This window comes from Canis lupus, chromosome 5 (genome assembly GCF_003254725.2).
Source record: "Canis lupus dingo isolate Sandy chromosome 5, ASM325472v2, whole genome shotgun sequence".
In the NCBI taxonomy this organism is placed as follows: domain Eukaryota; kingdom Metazoa; phylum Chordata; class Mammalia; order Carnivora; family Canidae; genus Canis; species Canis lupus.
Genome location: NC_064247.1, coordinates 6,912,632 through 6,932,484, shown reverse-complemented (window position 1 = coordinate 6,932,484; position 19,853 = coordinate 6,912,632).

Sequence of the window (19,853 nt, the reverse complement as noted above, 5' to 3'; positions counted from 1 at the left end):
CTGCAGTCATGAAGTCTCTTGAGTCCTTTATACTTTTTTCTAGGGCCACCAGTAGCTGTATAATAGTGCTTCTGAATTGGCTTTCTGACATTGAATTGTAATCCAGATTTTGTAACTCTGTGGGAGAGAGGACTGTTTCTGATTCTTTCTTTTGAGGTGATGTTTTCCTTCTAGTCATTTTGCTCAGTGCAGAGTGGCCAAAAGCAAGTTGTATTGGGAAAAAGAGAAAAAGAGAGGAGAGAAAGAAGGAAAGAAAAGAGAAAGAGAAAAAAAAAAAGGGGAAGAAAAAGAAAAAAAAAAAAAAAAGAAAAAGAGAAAGAAAAAGAAAGGAGAAAAAAAAAAGGGGGTGGGGGAAGGAAACAAATCAAAAAGCAAAGCAAAACAAAAACAAAAACAAAAACAAAAACAAACAAAAAACGAACCACTGGGGAGTATCTTCTGATTCTGTGTACTTTAAGTCCCTTGGCTTCTCCTGGAAGTTGTCCGTGTCTAGCAGGTGTTCTGGGGGAGGGGCCTGTTGTGCTGATTTTCAGGTGTTAGCAGTTGGGGGAGCTGCTGTGCCCCTGCCTGGTGCAGGGCTCGGTGGGGGTTGTTTGCCCCGTGAGGCCGCAGGAGGAACAGCCCCAGTGGCGGGGCAGCTCTGGAAACCTGGATTCAGCTCCGGCAGGAACTCCGTCTGCAGGGCCTGGAGGCTCCCGGGCGGGGCCGCTGATGTGCTCAGCTGGGGCAGGAGCGTCCTCGCTGTCCTGGGCCCTCCCGGCCTCTGCCTGTCCCGGGGGAGGCGGGATCCTGGGCTGTGTCCCGGCGCCCTGTGCTCCGGAGCCTGCGCTGTTGGATTCGCGCCCCCGGGCCGCGCAACCCCCTCCGCGGAGCCGCCGCCCGAGCCCCTCCGAGCTGCTCCGGGTCCCGCCGGGTCCCGCCGTGCGCGCTGCAGCCCTTAGGGAGCTCGGCGCACTCTCCTGGGCGCGCAGTTGCTGTTACTGTCCCCGGGATCCCGAGGGCATCCCCGCCCTCCTGGGTCCTGCTCCACCTCCCCGCGAGCCCCTTTCCCCCGGGAAGGTCGGTGCAGCTCCTGCGTCTCCGGGACGGGGCTCTCCTGTCCTGGGGACACTCGCCCCGGCCTCAGCCCGGCTCCTCCTGGGCCCCTCCCCCTTGGAGGCCTTTGTTCCTTTATGTCTTTTTCCCCGTCTTCCTACCTTGATAGAAGCGCGAACTCTTCTCACTGTAGCATTCCAGCTGGTCTCTCTTTAAATCTCAGGCCGAATTCATAGATTTTCAGGATAATTTGAAGGTTTTCTAGGTAGTTTGGTGGAGACAGGTGATTTGGAGACCCTGCTCTTCCGCCATCTTCAGTTTTTCCGCAAATCTCACTATTAAATGTCAAGGTGTTGAATGGTTTTTATTGATTTTAGGGAGACCTCTCTATCTCCTGAATCTTAATGCCTGTTTCCCTCCCCAAGTTAGGGAAGTTCTCAGCTATGATTTATTCAAATATGCTTTCTGGTCCTCTGTCCATTTAGGTGCCCTCTGGAACCCCAAGTAAATGTAGATTTTTCCTTCTGAGGCTTTCATTTATTTCCCTTTACCTTTCCTCATGGTTTTTCTCTTTTTCCTCAGCTTCCTTCCTTGCCATCAACTTGTTTTCTATGTCACTCACTCGTTCTTCTACCTCATTAACCCTTGTCGTTAGGACCTCCAGTTTGTATTGCACCTCATTTAATTGATTTTTAATTTCGGCCTGATTAGATCTAAATTCTGCAGTAATGAAGTCTCTTGAATCCTTTATGCTTTTTTCTAGAGCCACCAGTAGCTTTATAATTCTGCTTCTGAATTGATTTTCTGACATTGAATTGTAATCCAAATTCTGTAAGTCTGTGTCAGAGAGTACTTCTTTTGTGGTGAGTTCTTCTTTCTAGTCATTTTGCTCAGTGCAGAGTGGCTAAAAACGAGTTTACTGAAAAAAGGAAGAAAAAAAAAAAAAAACTAGGAGGGCTACCTTCCTTGAAGTGAATTTCTTCACACTGTAAATCCCTCGACTTCCCCTGGAGCTTCCCAGCGCTGCCTGGTCCAGAACTTGCTCTTCCCCTGTCCTTCCAGCAGGTGTTCTGGGTGAGGGGCCTGCTGTGCTGATTCTCAGGCGTGTGCACCTGGGGGAGCTGCCCGCCCCCTGCCAGGTGCACGGCTTAGTGGGAGCTGTTTATCCTGTGAGGCCCCAGTTCCCTGGCTCTCCACTCCGTCCCAGACACAGGGCGACACCAGGAGGGACAACTGCACTGGCGGTGGCCAGCTCTGCAGCCTTGGAGTCTGCTTCCGCAGTAACTCCCGCAGCTCCCAGTCCGCAGGGGCCTGAATGCTCTGGGGGCCGGCCCTGACCTGCATGGCTCGGGTTGCCCGGAGGGAGCATCCTCGCGGTCCTGTGTCCTCCCGGCCTCCGCCTGTCCCAGGGGAGCGCAGGATCCTGAGATGTGTCCCCTGGTGCCCTGGGCTCCCGGCCTGCGCTTCATCTTCCTCTCCCCTGCTAAGTCATTAATCATGCTTCCATCTGTACATAATACAGTAACAGGAAGTATAAGCAATTCACCAAATTTGGAACCAAGGTCCTTGGAGATACTACTTTCCTGTAATCTAATTGGAATGAAGCACATGTTAAGCTAGTAATGCCACACCTATCCAGCCCCACATCCAGCAGACTTGCCTGTCCCTGAGACTGTGCACAGCCTTCCTAGTTCTACCTTTTCCCTATTTCTGTGTATTTGTTGGTTTTGTTTTGTTTTTGTTTTTGTTTTTTTTGTTTTTGTTTTCTTTTTTTTTTGTTTTTTGTTTTTTGTTTTTTGTTTTTGTTCTTGAGCAAGGCTCCAGATCTGAGAAGGAGGCCATCTGAGGTTGTTTTCACAGCAGGAAGTTTGAGAACCCTTGAAGTTCAGAGACTCCATAAGCATAAATCTATAGACATCAAAATTTTAGCTAAATTATTAGTTATGTCTAGCGCGACTTGTATTTGATATTCGCTAATTTATGATACTGAATATAATAATAAGATTATATTATAGATTCAAACTGTATCTCTTCCACTTAGCCAAATTAGTGAATTTTTTCAATAACCATACATAGTTATTAGGCACATTTCATATGGTGAGCCCTGAATAAATAAGAAAGGGGGGGGTGAAAGGAATGATTGCTGCCGTTCTACTGAGTGACATTGGTGGATTTAAAAAATGTATGTATACTGATTTTTTCCCTAAATTTTCCAACAAAACAATGAGAACTCACCAAAGACTTCCCTAAGGAGATTAAAGGATTGTTCTGTTTATTAACCTATTCCATATTCATTACTCATCTAGTTTTATTTCCATGCAGTGATTCATAAACTAACACACAACATGAGGAATACCTATTTAAGTTGTCAAAACTTTTAGTTTTCATTATCAATTTGTTTTGTTTGTGTTTCACATATTTCTGAGGTTAGGAGTGGGAAAGCATGTTAATTAAAAGTATTTCTGCAATGAATGATTAATTGCTTTTAAAAAATAAACAGAGAAGAGCGACTGGTAAACACAAGAATTGTCACCTTATTATGCCAAAAAAACTACATAAAAATATTGTTCCAGAGTAAAAGTCTTCAGTTTGACTGTCAATAATTACATCAGCAATTAATACTCAGAAATTGGCCAATAGATAAGCTAATCTAGATAGCATGGTAAATGTTCAGATATAAATTACATTTTAAAATTGTGGGGGGGGGTTGAAGAAAGGTGGTCAAAAGGTAAAAACTTCCAGTTATAATACAAATAAGTACTGGGGATGGCAGGTATAACAGGATGACTGCTGCTAAGAGTGCTGTAAGACATACAGGAAAGCTGTCAAGAGGATAAATCCTAAGTCTTCTCCTCACAAGGAAATTTTTTTCCTTTCTTTTTATTTTATCTGTATGGGTTGATAGATCTTAATGAAACCTATTGTGGTCATCATTTCTCTATATCAGAAATAAAATCGTCATGCTGTGTACCTTCAACTTATACAATGATGCTTGACAATCGTTTCTTGATAAAAACGGAAAAAAAATCCAAATACTTAAATGAACAAACAAACTACCTTTGATCATGTAGATTTATCATTTGCAATCCTGGGGACAGTGCTGACAGGGTATGGAGGTGAAGGGAGGAAACCCAAGATAAGCTTTCTTGTGATATTATTTATGTTGAATACAAACAGCACTATTTTGTGCATACAAATACAAATGATATAACTTTTATATACACATATGCATATACATGGACTAACCTTAGTGACATTTCTAAAAGCATGGCCCACAAATGACCTGCATAGAAACAGCTGGAATACTTGATAAATACCTAATCTTAGGGTCTACCCCCAAATGACGGATCAGAATCTCTGAGACTGAGACCAAGGAATCTGCCTTTAGACAACAACCCTGGGTGGTTCTTATGTACAGTAACATTTGAAAACCACCTGTGGGCTAGGATAGAGGACGACGGATGAGCTCATCAATAGAATTGTTCAAGTCGCTGAAGTAAAGAAATCTTGAGAAAGGGAAAATGAAACACGCCAAGCCCTGTAGTGCATCTGGTAGATGAACTGTAATCTCTTTCCTATTCAGGCCTCATTTCCTTTCTCAACAATGCCTTCTGCTGTAATCAGGAACCATTCACAGAGCAGTTCTTTTGGTGTTTTTTTTTTTTTTTCTTAATTTATTTGTGCCTATCAGCTTGATGGATAGAGGAACAGACTCGAGAGCACAGACATCCATGACCTACTTCGCCATGCCAGTCTCTCTTGACTTTACTTTCCCCCATGGGGGAATCTGCAGTGGACCATTGATTTTAAGTTGGTTTAGACTAAGATCGCAGAATTAGTCTCAATTTTGCCTTTGTAATTGTATTCGGTAGCCAATCAAGAAGGGCTTTGTGAAATAAAAATATGCTCGCCTTTCACATTCTCCTGTTACATTAAAGATTTCAAGCTGTCAAGAAATATGAAAAAATATATCCCTCCTCCCTTACTCTCCAGCCTGCCCCCCCCACACACAACCTTGAACTTGATGATTTAATTCTCCTCAAAGAACTTTACTTTTCCTCTTCCTATTTTTAGCTTTAGCCTTGTGGCCTTTGTTACTGAACTGGTGAATTATAGCCTCCTGAAGCCATGGGAGCTTTAAGCCTTTACTGAGAGTCTCTTTATGCTGCTCATATAGACATCCATTCTCACTAAACCCTGTTCCTTGCGTTGCTGGAACAAGGGGTGCCCATTCTCTTCCCAACACTTTTCTGCCTCCCTGGATTCATGTATCACTGGAGTTCATCACATCCTCGCCTTGGGATATATTTCCTAATGAAATTTTAAAATGGACAGGTCATTCTATTGTTAAGGAACCAAAATGACTTTTTACATTTGTGTGAGGAATACCAAAGCTCATCCATAGTGCCAACAGAAGGAGGGCTGGGGATGGATGGCAGGTGATGGTATTTTGTATACTGGTAGAGGAAGAAGTGAGAGGAGTTGGGTGTGATTCAATTCTGGGCACAGTTCAGAAAAAGCAGCAGGAAACTGGATTGAGGACTCACTGACGATTCTGACTGGTAGGTATCTAGAAATAAATCATCTTTGTCCTAATTGAACTTGCTGCCGAGGCAGTGAAGCATAACCACTAAGAGTTTCAGTTGTGGTGTCAGATTACCTAGGTTTAAGATTCTGACTTGACTATTTACAAATTGTGGCCTTCAGGGCCTTATTTTATGTCTTTGCTTCTCTTCTATGATGTAAGGCAAATGATCAGCATCCCTGATGTTTAAGGTTGTTTGAGGGGATTAACTGAAATAGTGAGTTTCAGTATCTGGTCCCTAAGAAGTGCTCAAAAAGCTATACCAATCATGCTTATTAATAAGAAATAATTATAGGCATGACTTGATGTCAATAACAAAATTTTTATACTTCATTTGTTTTGTGTGATTTGAAATTTGGGTTATATTTTCTTTTAAATGTAGTTTAGATTGACATACCTAAAGTTGCCAGTATTCAGATGTTCTGACTGTAAAATATTATGATATCATTTAGTTTAACCTTTAACTATATGTATATTTTATATATTATATTTTTATATGCATATGTTATGTGTATATTTTGTATATATATCTGAGGTATATATAGTCTTAGTATATTCAATTCTTTTAAGAATGCTTTTAGGTAAATATTATTATTTTCATTTTAGAAAGTAAATCTCAGAAAAGTGAAATGAACTTCCCCACTTATACAACATAGTAATGAAGAGAGACTCCTGCTTCCAACTTTAGTCTTTGGCTTCAAATCCTACTTTCTAAGACATGAAGGGCTTCTTAAATAGTGTGACAAGAGGGACCCCTGGGTGTTTCAGTTAGTTAAGCATCTGACTCTTGGTTTTGGCTCATGGTCATGGTCTCAAAGTCCTGATATGGAACCCCTCACCAGGCTCTGCACTCAGCATGGAATCTGCTTGAGATTCTCTTTCTGCCTCTTCCTCAGTCCCTCCCCCTGCTCATGCTCTTGCTCTTTAAATAAATAAATAAATAAATAAATAAATAAATAAATAAATAAAATCTTTTAAAAAGTGTGACAAAACTCTTGAAATGATAGATATCTATTAATGCATTTAATTTTGCCAAGATAAGTATTTTCCTCTTGCCTAGAGTGTATGATATTGTGTATTAGAGTCATCCAGAGAGACAAAACCAATAGGATATGTATGTGTGTGTGTGTGTTGTATGATATTTTTATAAGGAATAAGCTCAAATCTGCATGGTGAACCAGTAGGCTTGAGACCAGCAGAGCCAATGATATAGTTTCAGTCTGAAAGCAGCAGCCTAGAGATCTAGGAGAGCCAAAGGTGCAGATTATGTCTAAAGTCAGTCTACTAGACAATTCTGTCTTGATCAGGGAGGCCATCTTTTTGAGATAATTCAGGCCTTCAACTGATTGGATGAATCCCACTCACATTATGGAGGGCAACCTGCTTTACTCAAAGTTCACTAATTGAAATGTCAAATTCATTCAAAGCACTTTCCATGTTGACACAGTGACCATCAAGAGTCCAACCCTTGTCAACTTACCACCCATATACATCTCTTTGAACCGTATTTAATCTCTATATAAAGATAATAACAGTCATACTTTCACCTGACATGATAAAACAATCCTGCATACAACTGAAAACACACTGTCTCTGTCCACAGAAGAGGATGCATAATCCTTGGTTGATATCCACTGTTTTTCTTGACATCTCATAACTTAAATACTATAATGTAAAGTTAACAATATTAAACGCTATGATATGTAAATAGATCTTATACTACACAATAAGGGGATAAGAGAGGGAATATACATTTGATACGCAAACACTAATATTCATAACAAAATGGGGAGGAAATATTAATGATAATTACAATTCTTATATCTGTAGCTCTCATGTCATCATGGCTGGTATTCTCAAAAGGAGAGTAGTTATCTTCAGAGGATGGCAGGGCCTTGCTCCAAAATCCTAAGGGCTTGCTCTGTGATTTACCTACTGGGTCCAGCCAGAGGCTCCAAACAGCATTCCTGTCTGCCACTGAAACTTCAAGCACCATTGGATCTGCTGGATCATGTGGCCCAAGTGGCAGAGCAGTTTCCATGGCAGCTTGGCCTTGTTGCAAAGCCTTCCCTTATTTTGAGTCCCCATCAAAACTAGGAGCTTTTTGGGTCACTCAGCAAATGGGCCAGAGTAACATACCCAAATGAGGACTATGTTGCTTCCAAAATCCAAAGAGTCCCATTAGGCATTGTGCCTGTGTTCATTATAGGAGGGACTAGATGTAACTTATCTTTCTCCTTAGAAAGGAGACTCAACATGCCTCATTCCACTGGTCTCCTGAAAATTTCACTGAGATAAAAGACCCTGCATCTCTGTTGAACTTATTCTCACCTTCTGGCACATAAATGTCTTACCAGTAAGTCTAGAGTAGTTGCTACTTCCTGCTCACTAGATCCAATTAGCATAATGCCATCAATGTAACAGACCAGTGTGATATCTAATGGAAGGGAAAAGTGATCAAGACCCCTGCAAACTAAATTAAAATGCAGAATTGGAGAGCTAATATATCCCTGAGGTAAGAGAATAGAGATGTATTCCTGGCCTTGTCAGCTGAAAGCAAACTGCTTCTGATGGTCCTTACGGACAAGTGTGGGGGGAAAGAAAAACAACATTTGCCAGATCAATAGATGCATACTAGGTATTAGAGGATGTGTTGCTTTCCTCAAGAAATCAGACCACATTTGGCATGGCATCTGCAGTTGGAGTCACCACCTGATTAAGCTTATAATAATCCACTGCCATTCTCTGAGGTCCATCTGCCTTCAGCACAGGCCATCTAGACAATTGAATGGGGAAGTAGATGCAGTAGAAATCACCACTCCTGAATCTTTCAAGTCTTGATGGTGGCACTAATCTCTGTAATCCCTCCAAGAATGCCATATTTCTTTTGGTTAACTGTTTTTCTAAGTAGAGACAGTCATAATGGCTTCTCCGTGGCCTTTCCCATCATCGTAGTCCTTACTCCACAAGTCAAGAATCAGGGTGGAAATTGTGCCAGTTCCTGAGGATATCTATTCCAATTCTGCAATCTGGAAGTGGGAAAATAACCACAGAGGGGTTGAGGTATCTGTTGAGTTCACTGTGAGATGGACCTGAGCCCAAACTCCCTTGATCACCTGACTTCCCTAAGCCCTGACTCTGACTGGTGAACAACAATGACATTTTATGTCTGGATTAGTATAAGTTCAAGGCCAGGGTCCAGTAATTTCTGAAAGGTCTGATTATTTCTTTTCCTCAGTGCACATTTATTCTAGAAAAAGGCCACAAGTTCCTTTGAAGAAGGCTTGGAGAAAGATTCACAATATATATTTTTGGTAATATACAGGGGGTCCCTCCTCAAGGGGTCCTGGCTTCCCCTTCACTCAAGGGTTTCCGGGTGTGTAAACTGTCTCAAGTCTGGAACCTGGTTGAAGGGCTGTGACTTTACTTTTATGATTCAGATTAGACTGAAACAGCTATTCCAGAAACCCAGAACCATGCCAGAAAATTCATTCTTAAGATTCTGTTCCTCTAGAATCACTGTCAGTGCCACAATTTGTATCAGTCTGCTAGAGCTGCCATAGCAAAATATCACAGACTGGGTGGCTAAAAAACAAATGTATTTTCTCACAAATCAAGGTGCCAGGAGGGTTGTTTTCTAGTGAATCCTCTCTCTTTATCTTTCAAATGTCCATCTTCTGGCTTTATCCTCACATGGCCTTTTCTTTCTATGTGTGTATGTCTGCTATTGTTTCCTTTTATTATGAGGATAACAGTCCTATTAGATTAAGAACCCATCCTTATGATCTTATTTAACTTTAATTACATTCTTAAATGCTGTATCTCTAAATACAGGCACACTTGGGGTTATGGCCTTAGCACATAAATGAGGGCTGGGAAGAAACACATTCAGTCCATAATATGTCCGCATAAAACACATGTCCAGAAGACAATGCAAGAGATATTGGGTAAAAAATCTTTTCAAGAAAGCAGAGGGCTGAGAATATTTATATATTTTTTATTCTCAGGTACAACTCAAAGAAAACTGAGTTCTCATTTGTTTTGACTCTTTGTGAATTGCTGGTCTAGTAGCTGAGTAATGTTAACAATAATATAATGCAGCGATGCTAATAATATAACTACTTCTTACTGAAGGTTTATTTCTTGCCACACAATATGTCGTATGATTTCCATGTATGAATAGCACTCTTTACAAAACCTTATATAAAACAACACAGTTTTATGGATGATAAAAATGAAGCCAGCACTGAACAAGTAGAATTTAAAATTAAAATCCCAATGCCATTTACATTAATGCTCTAAAAAATTAAATACTTAAGTATAATCAAATAAAATATGTACCAGATCAAGACAGGAAAACTACAAAACCCTGTTGAAAGAAAAATGAAATAAGTGGAGAGATATTCCATATTCATGGAAGACTCAGTATTGCCAAAGATCAGTTCCCATCCTGATCTACAGATTCTATGAAATTCCAATTAAAAGTCCAGCAAATTATTTGGTGGATATTGTTAAATTAATTCTTTTTTTGTAAATATTTTATTCATTTGAGAAAGAGAGAGAAATACAAACAGGGGAAGGGCAGAGAGAGAGGGAAAAGAAGACTCCCTGCTGAGCAGGGAGCCTGACACAGAGCTCAATTCCAGGACTCCAAGATCATGACCTGACCAGAAGGCAGTTGCTTAATCAACTATGCCACCCAGCACTCCTGTTCAACTGATTCTAAAGTTTATACGGAGAGGCAAAGAAGCCATATAACCAACACAAAATTGAGGGAGAAGAAAAAATTAAATTGAAAAACTGACACTACCTGACTTTAGGACTTACTATAAGCACAGTGACCAGGATAGTATGTTACTGGTGGAAGAATAAAGAGATAGATCAATGGAACATAACTGAAAACCCAGAAATAGACCCACATAAATGTAATCAACTGATCTTTGAAAATGGAGTAAAGGCAACACAAAGGAAAGAAAACAGCCATTCTAACGTATGATACTGGAATAACTGAATAGCCCGCGTAAGAAAAATATATATATAAAAATAAGCACAGATCTTAAACCATTCACAAAATGTAACACAAAATGGATCACATACCTAAATGCAAAATACGCAACTATATATAGGCTTCCTAAAAGATAATATAGGAGGGGATCCCTGGGTGGCGCAGCGGTTTGGTGCCTGCCTTTGGCCCAGGGCGCGATCCTGGAGACCCGGGATCGAATCCCATGTCAGGCTCCCGGTGCATGGAGCCTGCTTCTCCCTCTGCCTGTGTCTCTGCCTCTCTCTCTCTCTGTGACTATTATAAATAAATAAAAATTAAAAAAAAAAGATAATATAGGAGAAAAATATAGTTTGGCAACAACTTTTTTGATATATTAAAAGCAGGATTAATGAAAAACACTGATGAGCTGGACTTTATTTTTATTTTTTTAATTTTATTTACTCATAAGAAACAGAGAGAGAGAGAGGCGGAGACACGGGCAGAGGGAGAAGCAGGCTCCATGGAGGGAGCCCGACATGGGACTCGATCCCAGGACTCCAGGATCACGCCCTGGGCCAAAGGCAGATGCTCAACCGCTGAGCCACCCAGGCATCCCGAGCTGGACTTTATTAAAATAAAATTTTCTGCTCCACAAAAGACACTGTCAACAGAATGAAAGACAGACTGGGAGAAAATATTTGCAAAAGACATATCTGATAAAAGACTGTTATGCAAAAAACAAAACAAACAAAAACCCCCAAAACCAAAACACTTAAAATTCAACAGTAAGAAAACAAATATCTTAATTTTTTAAAAAAATGACAAAAGATTGAAAGATATCTCACTGAAGATATATAGATGGCAAGTAAACATATGGAAAGATGTTAAACATTATATTTCATCAAGAAAATGCAAATTAAAACAACAGTCAAATACTAGTGTTTTTGCCAGAACACTGATAATAACAAATGTTGGTGAAGATGTAGAGCAAGAGGAATTCTCATTGTTGATGGAAATGCCAAATGGTACAATTACTTTGGAGGATGGTGTGGCAGTTTCTTATGGAACTAAACATACCCAGCGTAAAATCCAGCAATCATACTTCTTGGTATTTATCCAGAGGGGTTGAAAATTATGTCCACATGAAAACCTGCACAGAAATGTCTTGAACAGCCTTATGCATAATTGCCAAAACTAGTCTTTTAGTAGGTGAATGGATAATAAAACTGTGGTACATCCATACAATGGAAAATGATTTAGTGCTAAGAAGAAATGAGCTATCAAGCCATGAAAAGACATGGAGAAAACTAAAATACATATTACTCAGTGAAAAAAGCCTATCAGAAAAGGCAACATAATGTATAATTCCAACTACATAACTTTCTGGAAAAGGCAAAACCATGTAGAAAACAAACAAATAAAAGCTCAGTGGTTATACCAGGGGTTAGGAAGGAGGGAGAGAAGAACAGGTGGATAGGAGGAGTACAGAGGATTTTTTAGGGTAGTGACAATACTCTGTATGGTACTATAATGATGGCTACATGTCATTATATGTTTGTCCAAACCCACAAAAGGTACAAAACTTAGAGTGGGCCTAAATGTGAACTATGTACTTTGAATGATGATGTATCAATGTAGGTTCATCAGTTGTAACACATGTCCCACTTTGGCAGGCATGTTGACAATGGGGAAGTCTCTGTATATGTGGGAGAAGACCATATAATGAGAAATCTCCATACTTTCCCTTCAATTTTGCTGGAAAGCTAAAGCTGCTCTAAAAAAAAATTAAGTCTTAAAAATAAAAGTACAACACAAAACGTGAAGCTCAGCAAGGTAAATAACTTGCCAAGACCAAATATCTCCTAAGTAGCTGACATGTAAAACCAATCCAGTTCTGACTGGGGCCAATGCCCAGGATATATAACTCGCTACATTCTCTGATATATGCAATGGATCCCTAAGAGACAAAGTACATTTTTTGCCATGCATTTCCATTGATTTAAAAATAAATAAAATTCATATCTTATTCTTTTCGTACTGTACTTGGAACCCCGTGATCTCCCTCTACTTAAGCACAACTACCTACAAACGTTTTGTGAGTAGACTGTCCCAAAACATGTTTAACAGGATGAAGCTAAACATCCAAGATGGAAATGTATCTTACTTGCCTACTAATGGTTGTGTTTTTCTGTTTAACTTTCTATTTTTGTACATATCTTCAAAAAACTACGTCTTTCTAAAGAATCACTATCAACAATGAATTGACAGTTCTAGAAGAATCAAGATATTCCATGAAATATTAGGAAATATCACCTCCGACCTATAACGTGGTCACCTTCCTGTTCTGAGAATCTTTTTTTAGAGTGAATTTCAAGCACTTGGATTGTACAACACTCTAAAACACACACAAACACAAACACAGAGCTTCAAAATGAGCTGTCATTCATTTCTTGATATTGGTCTTAAGCCACCACCATCTCTTGCCTACATTCTGCAGTGGCCTCCCTGCTTCCTAATCCCTTTACTTTTTCCCCTTACTGACTACTGTCCATGCAGAAGCCAAGCAATCTTTTTAAATCGCAAATCAGGTTATGTGGTCAAATCTCTCTAATGGCTTCTCTTTACTTAGAATAAAATCAAATCCCTTTCCAGGCCTTATGTAACCTGGCTCCTGTCTGCCTCTCTCAATCTTTCTCTTGTGGTTCACCATCTGATTATTCTGCTCTGGACACAAGTTCCCTTGCTTTTCCTTAAATGCCCAAGTGGGTCCTGCCTGGATGCCTGAGTGCTCATTATATTCTCTGCCTGGACCTTTGCCCCATCCCCTCTGTCACATCATCCCATCTGAGTCTAAATGTCACCTCCTCAAAAAAGCCTTCCGCGACCTCCCTTCCTAACAGAGCTCCCTTGGCTTCACCCAGGCTGTAGCCCTGTTCTGTTTGTATATTTGTGTAATGGGTTGTTTCCTTGTGTTTTTTAATTTTAATTTTTTTTTGCTTTTATCATTTGCCATCATCTGATGTATATTTTCATGTTTGCTTATTTTTCTGTTTCATTTACGTAGCTTCCATGAGAATAGTTCTTTTTGCTCATATCAGTATCCTCAGGGCTAAAACACTAAAATACTCAATGTTTGATGCATAAAAGGTACTTACTATTGTTAAGCAAAAGAATGAATACATGAATGAATACATTCATTTTGTTTCAAAATAGAAATTCTTTAAAAAGTTGCCATAAAATAGAAGTTCAGTATTTTCGTCCATGCCTTCATGGCGTGTTTTGCTCACCTCTGTGGTACTCTAAAATAAAAATGTCAAGATAAAAAAAAAAAGTCAAGATAGAAAAAGGAGAATACCAGCTTTTTGTTTGACTTTTGCAGTACTAAATGACCATTCTTAATAACATTTTGTTTGTATTATACAACTGTTTAATTTAGCCTTCTGTTGATAAAGCATTCTTAAATACACACACACACACACACACACACACACACACACCCGGATGGCTTATTTAGTTCAGAATCCAACTCTTGATCTCAGTTCAGGTCTTGATTTCATGGTCATGAGTTCAAGCCCCATGTTGGGCACCACACCAAGCATGGAGTCTATTTAAATTTTTTTTTGTTAATTTATTAAGGTATAATTGACATTTAATGTTATATTGGTTACAGATTTACAATATACTGATTCAATATTTGTATATATTGTGAAACAATCATAATAAGTCTAACATCTGTCACTATGCATAGTCACAATTTTCATTCTTGTGATGAAGGCTTTAAGATCTGTCTTAGGAACTTTCAAATATGTAATATAATATTAATAACCTATAATATAATATGATAACTATATAACTAGACTCACCATGTTGTACATTACATGCATATTCCTCATGACTTATTTGTTTTATAACTGGAAATTTATACTTTTGACTACCTTTACCTATTTCATCCACTTCCTATTCCCCAAATCCTGGCAACCACCAATGTGTTCTCTGTGTTTATGAACTAATTTTGTTGTTATAGTTTATTTTTAGATTCTACATATAAGTAAGATCATATGGTATTTGTCTTTCTCTGAGTTATTCTATAATAATGCCTTATTATTTTATAATGCCTTCAAGGTCCATCCATGTTTTCACAAATGGTAAGATTTCATTGTTTATAGCTGAATAATATTTCATTGTGTATATATTCCACATCCTTTTTATCCATGCATCTGTTGATGGATACTTGGGTTATTTTCACATCTTGGTTATTGTGAATAATGCTGCAGTGATCATGAGAATGCTTCTATCTTTCTAAGTTAGTGCTTTCATTTCCTTTAGGTAAATACCCAGAAGTGGAATCACCAGATCATCAGATAGTTCTATTTTTTAATTTTTTGAGGAACTTCCATATTGTTTTCCATAGTAGCTGCAATAATCCACATACCCACCAAGGGCATGCAAATGTTCCCTTTTCTCCACAACCTTGTCGACATTTGATATTTCTTGTCTTTTTATAATAGCAATTCTGACAGATATGAGGTAATATCTAACTTTGTTTTGATTCCCATTTCTCTGATATTTAGTGATGTTGAACATCTTTTCATGTGCCTATTGGCCATTCATATCTGCCCTGGAAAAACACATATTCAGATCTTCTGCCCATTTTTAATCAGAATGTGTAGTTTTTATTGAGTTTTGTGAATTCTTTGAATATTTTGGATATTAACACTTTATCAGATATGTGATTTGCAACTATTTTCTCCCACTCAGTTGGTTGTCTTTTCATTCTGTTGATTTTCTTTGCTTGGCAGAAGCTTTTTAGTTTGATATAGTCACACTTGTTTATTTTCACTTTTATCACCTATGCTTTTGAAGTCATATCCAAAAAAATAATAATCATCAAGACCTATGTCAAGGATATTACTGCCTATGTTTTCTTCTGGGTTTTTGTGGTTTCATGTCTTAAATTCAAGTCTTTAATCCATTTTGAGTTAACTTTTTGTGTATGGTGCAAATTGTGGTCCAGTTTCATTCCTTTGCATGCGGCTGTCAAAGCATTTTTATCTCAATCTCATAAAAATTTAAAAATAAAAGTAAATCAATGGGTTGTTTAGAACCTTGGGGATTGTTTGGGTCTGCCCTTCTGCTGTTCTGAATCTAGTTGACCCTTTTACATATCTTAATAGGTCTGACACCTATAAACCAGCCTCAGACAAGATAATTTGACTTAGCAGACCAAGTTACTTTCAAACGGAAGCATTTTCTGTCTCCCTAATCTTCTGATATCTCTTTTCTTATCCGAACTTTCACCATCTAATTTTGTCCTTTCGAATTCAACTCTGTTCTAGTTTGGTTCAACCTTGTAACTCTGAATTTCTCTAAATTTTGAGTCTCCACAGCAGTCAAAAGGGATCCTTTACATCATGCAGGCTAGACTAATCAATCACCTGGGCCAACCACCAGCCCTATTAAAGAGATGAGATTGGAAAGTAGATTTTTTTATTCTTGCATCTTATATATTAAAAATTCAAACTAAATGAAAAATAAGAGCAAACTCAGAAAGAGAATGACCACTAGACCTACTGTTATTTTCATTTTAACATGTCTTAGAAAAACATAAAAATGTATTTTAAAAGATAGTTTCTAAATGCGCAAGGATCATTAATCATGTTATAAGCCTGATCTTAGTGCAAAACTAAAGCTATACCTTCCGATTTTAAAATTCTTAAGTCAAATAATTGATTTCTGTTCCCTGTATGTCCAGTATTATGGACTAATACTCAGAGGAAACTTCTCTAGATAAAAAAATTTAAAAAATGATTATGAAAAAAAATGATTATGATGTGTGTGAGCCTGTGTGCTTAAAGGGACATTTTAAAGGGGCATTTTAGGAATAGTTATTGAATTATCAAATATAAATTCAAAGAAGTAAGCCACCTCATTAGCCAGTGAATCTCTCAATTGCTGATCACCTAGAGCTTTGGGTTTAATGAAACACACGCGCAGTGAAATGGAGACAAACCTGCAAAAGTTGGGTTGACAGAATTGTTCCACTTACAATCGGTGAAAACATAAACGTGACTAGTAGAGGGAGATTCTAGGGATCCCCTTCTGTCTTGGTCCTGAGGTCAGGACAGAGGCAGCAAGTGATTAAGGGTGGGGTGGCCTAAGAACCCCTAATAGCAACCTCTTACTTACATAAGTCAGTTCCAGAATTCTAAAAACTTCAAACCAAAATCTTAATCTAAAATCATGCTGGATTGTGACTGGCCTCTGTTTTAGGAGGAAATCAAGAAAAATTATCTCTAGAAAAACTACGTTAAATACAGGCTTCAAATTTTCAAATAAAGTTCCAGGAAAAGGCTACAATAAGAAAATTATAAAATACATGAGGAAACAAGCCATCATGAAAAAGAATCATAAAAAACAACAGGGCTTGAGGCACCTGGGTGGCTTTAAGCATCTGCCTTGGGCTCAGGTTATGATCTCAGTATCCTGGGATCCAGCCCGGAGTTGGGCTCCCTGCTCACTGGGGAGTCTGCTTCTCCTTTTCTCTCAGCCCTTCCCCCATTCATGCTTGCTCTTTCCCTCTCAAATAAATAAATAAATAAAATCTTAAAAAAAAAAACAAAAAACAAAAAAAAAAACACAAAACAGGGCACAGTGTGGCCCAGCTGGCTCAATCAGTAGAGTACGCAACTTTTGATAAAAGGGTTGTAAGTTCAAGCTTCACAATGCGTGTAGAGATTGCTTAAAGATAAAATCTTAAAACAAACCAAAACAACAGGACACAAAAACAGATGTGAAAGACTGTTCATAAAACAGATATTAATAAATTAGTTTAAAAATAGTTATAAAATACAGTACATGTGTTAATGGAAATGATAGCTATTAAAATATGCTTTATTAAAAGGACAATGGACTAATGAAATAAGCTAGTTGATAACCAAGTAGAAACAATAGAGAAGAAAATATAATTATTGAAATAAAAATTCACTGACTTGGCTAAATAGTAAACTTGTGAATTAGTAAACAAGAATATGGAGCAAAAGAATTCAAACTCCATAGACAAAAAAGCAATGGAATATAAGAAAGAGAAGTTGAGACAAGGAGGATACGGTGCTAGGTATTAGGAAATAAGAACAAAAATTGAAAAAAATATCTGAAGAGAACATGACAGAAAATTCTCCATAATTGATGAAAAATATGGATCTTTAGATTTAGGAAGACTAATGGATCACATCCTAAAAAGTTGTACAGAAATCTACTCCTAGTGGATTAATGTGAAAACACAGAAAAGAAAAAAAGAAAAGTAAGTCTTAGGAATCTGAAATGCATTTGTAAGAAAAACCAGATTTTCCCCAAAGAGATAAGAATATACTGATGGCTGACACTTTTCTGGCGAGAGTAGGAGCCAGAAAAGAATGAGATATTATCTTCAAAGTCTTGAGAGAAAAATAAGGCAAGTAAAGATATTTTAAGATAAAAACTGAGTTTGTCAAGAGCAGATTTTATTTAAGGACTTTAAGACATTTACCTCAGAAAAAGGAAAACAGGATTATAGAAGGAAGATAGAGATGCAAACGGAATGGTAAGCAAGGAAATATTGAACATACACACTGTTGTATAAAATAACAATTATGTTGCAATTGTGAGATAAAACTAACGTACCAGAGAGAAAATACATATTTGGTTAAGGTAAATATATTTGTTAAAATTTCTAGTATAAGCTCTAAAAAAGTAAGTCAAGGGTGTGATTTTTAAACCAGGAAAAAAAAAATACCCTGAACCAAAAGCGCTCTCTCTCTCTCTCTCTCTCTCTCTCTCTCCTCCCCAGGTGAAAATTAAGGGAGAGAAAAGAACATAGAAAAATAAGTATAAATATAAAGAACAGAAATAGAGAGTAAAAATTGTTCCAAATCTATTTGAAATCACATTAATATATATGAGCATAACTTCTGTTACAAGGCAATTATTGTTAGACTTATTTTAAAAAATCCCGTTTAGGGGTGCCTGGATGGCTCAGTTGGTTAAGCATCTGCAGTTAAGCGTGTCTGCTTTCAGCTCAGGTCGTTATCCTAGAGTCCTGGGGTCAATCCCCACATTGGGCTGTCTGCTCCACTGGAAGCCTGCTTCTCTCTCTCTCTCTCTCTCTCTCTCTCTCATGAATAAAATCTTTTTTAAAAATCCAGTTATAGACAACTTAGAGGCACATGTCACAAACTTAAGCTCCCACTGATGGTGAACATAAAAAAGAAATAGAAAAAAAGATTTACAGGAAAATACTAATGAAAATAAAGATGCTCCTGCTATACAAATAACAAACAAAAGAGAGTTTGTAGCACAAAGCATTACTTTAGAGTTACTCATATTGATTAAAGTTTAAATTCACCTTGAAAATTCTAAACTTCTATACAATAATAGCATGGTTTTATAACTTCAAAATAACCCTTGACTGAATTGCCAGGAGAAAGTGATAAATAGAGCATCATTCAAGAGATTTTAACATACCTTTCTTAGTAATCAATAAACTGAGCAAACAAAAAGTAGGAAGGATATAGAATATATGAGAAAAAAAAGATCCGATTGTATGGAAGACTACATCCAATGACTGGTGACTGTATTTTCTTCTCAGGTATGCATAGAACTTTTTTAAATTAAAGAATCATTATCAGACAAAATGCATTATTTGGCCGTCTCATAATTTAGGTCTCTGACAAGGAGATAACTTTGTAGAAGTGAATATCTGTAAACTTTTAAAAAGTAATTTATAATTCAAAGTAGAAACCATTTGGGAAACTGGAAACATTGAACACAATGATTATAAAAATCCTACCTATAAAATGTAGACATTTCTTCAAGATGGTAACTAGAAATGTAGAAGTTTAAATATTCATATTAGGGAAGAAGAAAGTCTAAAAATATTGGACAAAGGGATCACCTTATGAAGATAGAGATATATACAATATAAGATAGAATCAAAGAAATAGAAAAGGTAAAATTAAAGTTAAAAACAGAAATTGGTAAAATTAAAAATAAGGATAAATTAGGTATGCTTACATGGCCAACACTGGGTTCTTCACAAAGTCCAATAAAGTAGATAAATGTCTAGCAGGAGTGATCCAAAAAAAAAAAAAAAAAAAAAGGTACATTTTTGCAGTAGAAATTTTTTTTTAAAAAGAGCCCTAATGACACCTGGGTGGTTCAGTGGTTGAGTGTCTGCCTTTGGCTCAGGGGGTGATCCTGAGGTTTCAGGATTGA